General features: G+C 43.1%; 1 pseudogene; it reads left to right on the top strand.

Annotated features, from left to right (window-relative positions):
- The first annotated feature begins 715 nt into the window (after positions 1–715).
- LOC102844672 lies at positions 716–2018 on the top strand (annotated as a pseudogene).
- The last annotated feature ends 7027 nt before the right edge of the window (positions 2019–9045 follow it).

The raw sequence follows: 9045 nt of genomic DNA, 5'->3' as shown, positions 1-9045 counted from the left end.
TGAGCACAGCAGAGACAGTGCAGATGGTAAAGGACGGGGCAAGACTTTGATGTATTGTACATAGGGACACTTCGAGTAGGAGTTGACTTGAAAGCACCCAACAACAAGTGAGCTTGAGTATCTTTTCATTTTGGCAAGGGGTAAGAAGTTGATGACAAGTTAGTTTCTTGACCAAGAATTGTTTGCTACTATATTCTGCCCATTGTTATAGTAGATTATTTGGCTTTTCTTATTGATTTATAGAAGCTCTTTACATAAGGAGTTTAAAATTATCTCCTATTTTGTAGTTACCCTACTAATTTTTCTAGACATTTTTACATTATGTAGTTTTTAAAACTTTTTAAATTGTGTTTCACTCATGTATATTTTTCCCAATCTCTCTCTCCACCCTTCAACCTCTTTGACCCTCTGATATGCCCCCTCCAACGCTCAGCTATCCTTGTCCCCTCTCCTTCCCTTTTTTATATCCATACCCTTTTCACTGGTTATCTGTCTGTTTTTACAATAATGGTCTTATACAGTATTTGTTATGCACCTGAGTTTGTTCACTCAGCATTATACTCTCTAGCCTTTCCTATGTTATATAACATTTTTTAAAATCATTGCTACTGAGTGCTGTGTAGTATTCCATCATGTGAATATAACTGTAGTTTCTCAATCCACTCATTTGTTGTTGGGCATTTCAGCTATTTCCATGCTCTTGATACTGTGAACAATGCTGCGACGAACGAGTTCGAGGAGCCGCGACCGGCGCAACCGGGACCAGCGCAGCACCTCTCGGGACCGGCAGCAACGCAGCAAACCTTTGACCAGAGGCGCTAAGACTGATTCGCTGCCCCCGTCATGAAAAGAAGAAGAAGGTCTGCAAGTACTGGGACATGCCGCCCCCCGGTTTCGAGCACATCACCTCTATGCAGTACAAGGCCATGCAAGCTGCAGGTCAGATTCCAGCCACCGCCCTCCTCCCCACCATGACCCCTGATGGTCTGGCTGTGACCTCGACGCCTGTCCCCGTGGTTGGCAGCCAGATGACCAGACAGGCCCGGCGTCTATACGTGGGCAACATCCCCTTTGGCATCACTGAGGAGGCCATGATGGACTTCTTCAACGCCCAGATGCGCCTCGGGGGGCTGACGCAGGCCCCTGGAAACCCAGTCTTGGCTGTGCAGATCAACCAGGACAAGAACTTCGCCTTTTTGGAGTTCCGATCGGTGGACGAGACCACCCAGGCCATGGCCTTTGATGGCATCATCTTCCAAGGCCAGTCGCGGAAGATCCGCAGACCCCACGACTACCAGCCACTGCCCGGCATGTCAGAAAACCCCTCTGTCTATGTGCCTGGAGTTGTGTCCACTGTGGTCCCCGACTCTGCTCACAAGCTCTTCATCGGGGGCTTACCCAACTACCTGAGTGATGACCGGGTAAAGGAATTGCTGACATCGTTTGGGCCTCTCAAGGCCTTCAACCTGGTCAAGGACCGTGCCACAGGGCTGTCCAAAGGCTAAGCCTTCTTCTGTGAGTACGTGGATATCAACGACACAGACCAGGCCATCGCAGGATTGAACAGCATGCATTTAGGGGACAAGAAGCTGTTGGTCCAGCGAGCGAGTGTGGGTGCCAAGAATGCCACGCTGAGCACCATCAACCAGACGCCGGTGATGCTGCAGGTGCCTGGGCTCATGAGCTCCCAGGTGCAGATGGGCGGCCACCCAACCGAGGTGCTGTGCCTCATGAACATGGTGCTGCCCGAGGAGCTGCTGGACGACGAGGAGTATGAGGAGATCGTGAAGGACGTGCGTGACGAGTGCAGCAAGTAGGGGCTCGTCAAGTCCATTGAGATCCCGCGGCCTGTGGACAGCGTCGAGGTGTCCGGCTGTGGAAAGATCTTTGTGGAGTTCACCTCTGTGTTTGACTGTCAGAAAGCCACGCAGGGCCTGACTGGCCGCAAGTTCGCCAACAGAGTGGTTGTCACAAAGCACTGCGACCCCGACTCCTATCACCGCAGGGACGTCTGGTAGAGGCAGACGGGCAGGGCCGGCGGGGGCACCCCCCCCACCTCCCTCTTTCCTCTGAAGATGATGGCAGAGGAGTGACAGCCAGTGAAGAGAAAAAAAAAACAAAACAAACAATGCTGCGATGAATGTCAGTTTACAAATCTATTTCTCAGTTCTCTTTTCCTTGAGCTAATTTTGTTTATTGAGTTAGTTTTATTATTTACTTTATGATTTATGGGGTTTTAAATAGGGAGAACTAGTTTTTTTCTCTTATCGCCATTAAAAAATGCTTTCTTATGTTTCCTGTAAAATGTTATTTTTTTTGTACTCTTTTCTCCTGTAAATGAAATCCCTCTGCCATCATGTCAATTCTGACTCACAATGACCTTCTATCAGGTGTCTGAAGCTGTAAATTTCTAATAGAGGAGACTGTCGTATTTCTCCCTCAGAATGGGTGGTCAACTCGGATTTTTTGGTTATCAGCCTGATGTATTGAGAACTATGCCATCAGAGTTGTTTTTTTCTCAAATACCTAATAGTCTCATTCAGTTTATGAATAGGAAGGACCCGTGGTGACATGGTGAGCTAAGTGGTTTATAACTGTTAATTTAAAAGTTGGCCGTGTAAACCCAACAGCTACTCCACAGGAGAAAGACGAGGCTGTCTACTCCTGCCAAGATTTATGTCCTCTAAAGCTGGACAGGACAGTTCTACTGTATCTTTTAAAGCCTCTATGATTCAGAATCAACTCAACAGCACTGAGTGAATAAGCCATTCATTGCATACTCTATCCTTTTACCACTGACTCAGACTGTCCTCTCTGTCGTAGGTAAATTCCCATGTATACCTGGCTGTATCTGGAGCTCATAATTCTGTCCCATTGTCCATCCCTGGGTCAAGACCTCACCACTTTATTTTCTAGGACTGTATTATAAATCCTGAGAATTATTGTGGGTATTTTCACTATTCCCTGCCCCCAAAGAGTCTTGGCTAATCTTGAACTTCTTTTTTATTTTTTATCTTGAACTTCTAATAAACAATATAAAGTTTAGAATTTGCTTGACAACTGATTCGAATCAACTACAAAATCTTTTGATAATTTGATTGGAATGGCATTGAATCTATAGACAATATCTGGTATATGTTGGGTTAGTAACAAAATTCCCTACAGACTACACCAGCAGAGCTGAATGAAGGTGGGTTCTAATAATCTTTTGAATAACATTTTAGAAATGGAGAAACAGAAACCACATGAAGATGCATTTAGATATTAATGAACACTCAAACACTCCTAGCTGCCAGAAACTAGAAGAGACAAGGAAGGATTTCCCCCAAAAATGGACAGAGAGTGTCCACTCATTCCTGTCAACATCCTGAATTTGAGGCCCTAGTCTCCAAAACTCTGATAGAATTCATTTCAATATTTTAAAGCTGTCCATTTTGTCACATTTTGCTATGACAGTTCTAGAAAACTAATACCACGCCATCCTCATTGACCCAACTTAAATCTCTTTGCCTTGTGGAATCACCCATCTTAGCTCATGGCCACACCATCTACATAGTTACTTATCCATTACTCTTCCTACTGTCTCACTTCCCTCAGGCCATCTGTCTGTGAGTCTACCACTATCTCCTCTGTGCTTCTCAGCTGCTCCTTTTCAAACCTCACTCACTGTGTTAAGCCAGACCTCCTTCATCTTTCCTGGGCTGATGTGTCAGCCTCTTCGCTGCGTTGACCTGATTTTGCCAATCTCACCCTCATCCCACCCTGGAAATCTCATCCTCATCCCTTCCCTGGAAACAACACAATGGTTCTTTATAAAGCACTAATCTAATGGCATCCTTATTCTCCTTTGAAATATTCAGGATCTTATTATCATTAGGATAACTATTAATTGCTTGGTTTAATCTAGCCCCTCCTGTTTTGAAGTCAGCTCTCCTTTCAGGACTCATCTGTGCTTCCTCCCTAACTAGTATTCTGTCCCAGCTTTCCTAGGCCTCATCAGTCCTTTCTCCCTAACTAGCACTCTGTCCCAGCTTTACTCGGCTAGTTAGCTTTCACCATTAAGCCTCATTGCTCAAGACTCCATCCTATGTGTGTGTTGTTCTCTTTGGCACATGTGTTGTTACTGTTCTTTCAATTTCTTAATCCAGCTGATTTGGCATCAACTTTTCTAGAAAGTTCCCCCTGAATATCTCATGTCCTTGGATGGCATAAAAGAAGCCCTGGTTGGGCTGCTAACTGAAAAGCTGGCCGCTTAAATCCACCCACTGCTCTATGGAAAAAGGTTAGCAGTCTCCTCCCATAAAGATTTATAGCCTGGGAAATAATGGAAGGAGGTCGAGTCAGAATTAACACAATGGCAGTGTGTGTTGTTGGTACAAAGGGTTAATGAGCTTACACACTCAGGTTTATTCCAGCATTCTTCCCAATAGTGAAGAAACGGAAGTGGCCCAAGTGCCCATCAACAGTGAAATGGATAGAACAATTGTGGTGCCTTCGCACAATGGATTATTATGCAGCACTGAAAAGCAATGAAATCCTAACATACTATATAATATGGATAACCCTGGAAAGATATTACGCTGAGCAAAATATCTGTCCCAAAAGGACAAATACTGCATAAGACTACTGTTATAAAAATGAAAATGGACACAGGGTGAGAGAAAGAACAGGGAAAGAGTAGATAGACAATAAACACTGCCCTGGAATAGGTGAGGGGAAGGACGATACAGAAAGGAATGAATGAAAGACTCTTCATTGTGTGTGTATGACAATTAATGGTCATTACAAAGTTATTTGGGGAGGGAGGAAAATGTGCATTAATGAATGAATGAATGAATGAAAACCCAAGTCTTCTGTAAACGGTCATTAAAAATCACAATTAAAAAAAAAAAGAACTAATGAGCTTAGCTCCTAACAGAAAGTTTGATGATTCAAATCCACTTAAAGGATCATCAAAAGAAAGTCTTGATCTAAAAATATGAGCCATCAAAAACTGTAAGGACTATAATTTTAATCTGACGTACATGTTACTAAGTGTCAGAATCAACCAGATGGTGACTGATTGGCAGATAATATAGAACTAAGTCACATAGTACATTAAATATCAGTGCTTGCTACTTGGATATGAAAGTGTTGTTTTCTCTTTTACCCACTTGTTGTTCTTGTTGTTGTTATGTGCCATCAAGTCGCTTACAACTCATAGCAACCCTATATGTACAACATCCCTAAACTCTGCTCTGTCCTGTGCCAATCACACTGTCTCCGATACACCCAACCCGATTACCCCAATCACTGAATCAATCCACCTCATAGGGGGCCTTCCCCTTCTGCACTGTCCGTCCACCCTACTAAGCATGATGTCCCTCTCCAAGGACCTGTCCCTCCTTGCAACATGTCCAAAGTATGTTAAACAGAGCCTTAGAATCCTTGTCTCCAAGGAGCAGCCCGGTTTGATCCTTTTCAGGATGAATCTGTTTGCACTAGTGATGAAAAAATGAAGGAGAAAATGTCTCATTTCTCTTACTAGGGTCAAATCCATTGCCTTCAAGTCAGTTCCAATTTATAGACATGCTCTATTGCTTTTCCAAAGCTATGTGGAGTTTCACTGCCAACCCAAAGGCACATGGTTCGAATCCACCAGCTGCTTTGTGGAAGAGAGTTGGGCAATCTATTCCTGTGCCATCTACTGCGTCTGAAAACCTGTTGGAGGATCAGCTATGAGTCAGTTCCAACTCAATGGTACATAGCAACAGCATTTATCTTTATGGGAACTCTGGTGATTTAGTGGTAAGAAACCTTACTGCCAAACCAAAGGTACACAGTTCGAATCCACCTGTTTCTCCATGAAAGAAAAATGGGCAATCTCCTCGTATGGGAGCAAATGCATCTGAAAACCTTCTGGATGGTCAATTTTTAGTTAGTTTCAACTCCATGGTCTCTAACAAGAGCAACAACAACATATGTTTCATGGGAGCAGCTGGTGGATTGGAACAGACTACATTTATGTGTTGAGCAGTTCAACATGTAACAAACTATGTCTCCAAAGTTGTGTTGTTGTTGTTGTTATGTGCCATCGAGTCGCTTGCGACTCATAGCGACTGTATGTACGTCAACCCTAAACTTTGCTCTGTCTTGTGCCACTTGTGCCATTTGCATTGTTTTTGACACTCCCATCCTTATTATCTCAGTCACTGAATCAATCAACCTCATAGAGGGCCTTCCCCTCCTGTGCTGTCCCTCCACCCTCCCAAGCATGGTCCTTCTCCAAGGACCGGTCTCTCCTCACAACATGTCCAAAGTATGTTAGACAGAGCCTCAGAATTCTTTCCTCCAAGGAGCCACCTGGTTTAACCCTTTCTAGGATGAATCTGTTTGTTTTCCTAGCAGTCCCTGGTATTCTCAATACTCTTCTCCAGCACCACAGCTCAAAGGCATCAATTCTCCTTTTATCCTTCTTGGTCATTGTCCAACTCTCTGATGCATAACAAGTGATTGCGAAGACCATGGCCTGTATCAGATGCACCTTAGTCTCCAGAGAGACACCATTTCTCTTCAGTACTTTGGAGAGGTCCCTAACAGCAGACTTTCCCATGGCAATGCACCTTTTAATTTCCTGGCTACTGGAGCCAAGAGTGTTGACTGTGAAGCCAAGCAAACTAAAGCTGTGAACAATCTCAATCTCTTCACTATCCATCCTGATGCTACCAATTAGTCCAGTGGTGAGAATCTTTATCTTCTTGACATTGAGCCTCAACCCATATTGGAGGCTGAGCCTCCAAAGTTACTTGTTATGAGAAGCCAAACTTTATACCAAATATTATATGAAAAACCTTGTTCAGGAATTGAAGAAATTACAGATATTTAAGTTAGGATTTCTCTTGTGGCAGATGCTAGAAAATGAGCTGTTTGTTCCCTGCAAGACAGGAGACAGCAAGGGCTCCCCTACAGAGGGAGTGTTACTTCCTGAGCTGGAGTTCACCCTGAGGCATCAAGGTTAATAGTTAAGGGTAAACCAAATTCTTTCATTTGTGAACCCCTCCTTCCTGAGTCAAGCAGAAGGTTTTCAATAGAAAGAGCTTGGCTTCATTTGCATTGAATTATCTTTGTGATTTACTTCCTGATAATTTTCAATAAAGACACAGAGAAGCTTGGCTTGGGGTCTTCAGTTGAGAACTGCTGGCCCCCTGTTTTATGCTCTCTGCTCTATCACATTCCTGGCTGTTTGTCTCTTTATTAATAATTATAAAATTATTCCATTCTTTGGGACCCTTTGTCTGCAACAACTGGTGACAAATAAGTACTTGATAAATGAGGGATGGAGGGATGGATGGGTGAGTAGATTGATGCCTATATGGATGAATGGATGATCTCAAGACATCATGATCAATAGATGGAGTGACAAGAGCTTAAAGTCAAATATTTTTCCCTGCTTCTGTATCAGTTAATTTAAAAACCAGTTCCCCAACATTTCAGATTTCCCAGATTATACCTATCATGTCAGGATTGTACAGATGATAATTAATGCCCCAAGAGCCCCAGTTGCTTGGATGAAGGGCTCTATGCTCAGTGAGTTCAGGCAGTAATTTGTCCAGTGAGCTTTCTGTGTCCTAGACTAAATGCTGCAAAACCAGCTAATGAAATCTCCATTGTAATTAGAGAAACTATTCCTGCAGCAGGTTGGAGAGATAACTATTGTCTAATTATATTTTCCCCCAGTATTTTAAGCCAATGGTCTAGAAAAATAATTTAGAATTGTGAATCTTATAATGACCTTTTTTGAGAGTTGTGCTCAGAATTATAATGATCACATCACAGTTTGGGAAGTTTACTCCAGATTAGACACTGTTCTTGAGCGTCTATATAATTGTTTAAATATCACTAAGACCTTTTGCAGTGGGTCCTTTTACTTGCTATATTTTATTAACTAGGACATTGAGGCACTAGTTGGTTAACAAATCTGCCCTGAGTGGTCTCTAAATAATAGTGTTGAATGAGAACTTCATCACAAGTCTGTCAGCAACCAAGCACTGTGAGTTTCTGGTCCGCTCCTTTATCCTGAGGCTTCTGCAGTTCTCAGAAGATACATTTATCCACTCAACTCAGCAACTATTATTAAATAGTGCCAGACACTGAGTAAGGAGCTGGACACTCATTAGGGAGCCAAAGTCCCTGAATCCCTGTGTGCATGAAACATACATGCTGGGGACTGAGAAATGTAGGTAACAAAATGAACACATAAGTATCAGGCCACTTAGTGCTGTGAACAAAAGTAAAGAGAGGATATGATAAATTGATTTCAACTCGTAGCAACACATTTGGATATAGTTCAATTGCCTGTTAGGGTTTCCAGATCTGTAAATCCTTTCAGAGGTAGACTGCCACACCTTTTTCATGAGGACTTGCTGGTAGACTTGAACCAGTGACCTTTATGTTAGCAACCTAAGACTTAATCCACTGTGTCACCAGGTCTTCTTAGTAATCATTTATTATTACATTGTGCCAGTTATTATTTTACTTGCTGGAGATACTGCAGGGTCCCAACAAAGGCCCTGTTTGCACGGAATATACATCCTGAGAGAGGAAGACAAATGATGAGTTCACAAACAGTATGTCAGGTTTTGTTAGTGCTATGAACATAGGTAGAGAGACAGTATGATAAGAAGTTAGTGCTGATCGGTGAGCAAAGGTAAAGAGAAAATCTGATAAGCAGCATTATTTCAAGAGAAGATGGAACCAGATTCCAGAGCATAAGCATCTTTGGGTTGTCTGGAAATACACTTGGAGCCCACGAGTTTCTTGCAAAGGGCTCTTTGGAAGATACAACCATAACTAAAGGAAGGAAGCAGGATTGCCAGAGGGAGGAGCTGAACTACAAAGTGATCACAATTGAATCCACAGCCAATCTGACCTCTGGAGTTGTGAGAACCCTGCAGAGTTCCATCTCTGTTTCCCCGCATTAGCCAGGCATTGACGTTTGTCAGCCTGGGAGGGAAACAAAGCAGCTCTTTGGCTACAGGCAACGCCTAAGAAGGGGCATGATTCAGA

Source organism: Elephantulus edwardii, unplaced genomic scaffold (genome assembly GCF_000299155.1).
Source record: "Elephantulus edwardii isolate Elephantulus edwardi_28Jun2011 unplaced genomic scaffold, EleEdw1.0 scaffold00005, whole genome shotgun sequence".
In the NCBI taxonomy this organism is placed as follows: Eukaryota; Metazoa; Chordata; class Mammalia; order Macroscelidea; family Macroscelididae; genus Elephantulus; species Elephantulus edwardii.
Note: the sequence above shows the minus strand (reverse complement) of the source record. Positions and strands in the feature narration are given on the sequence as shown.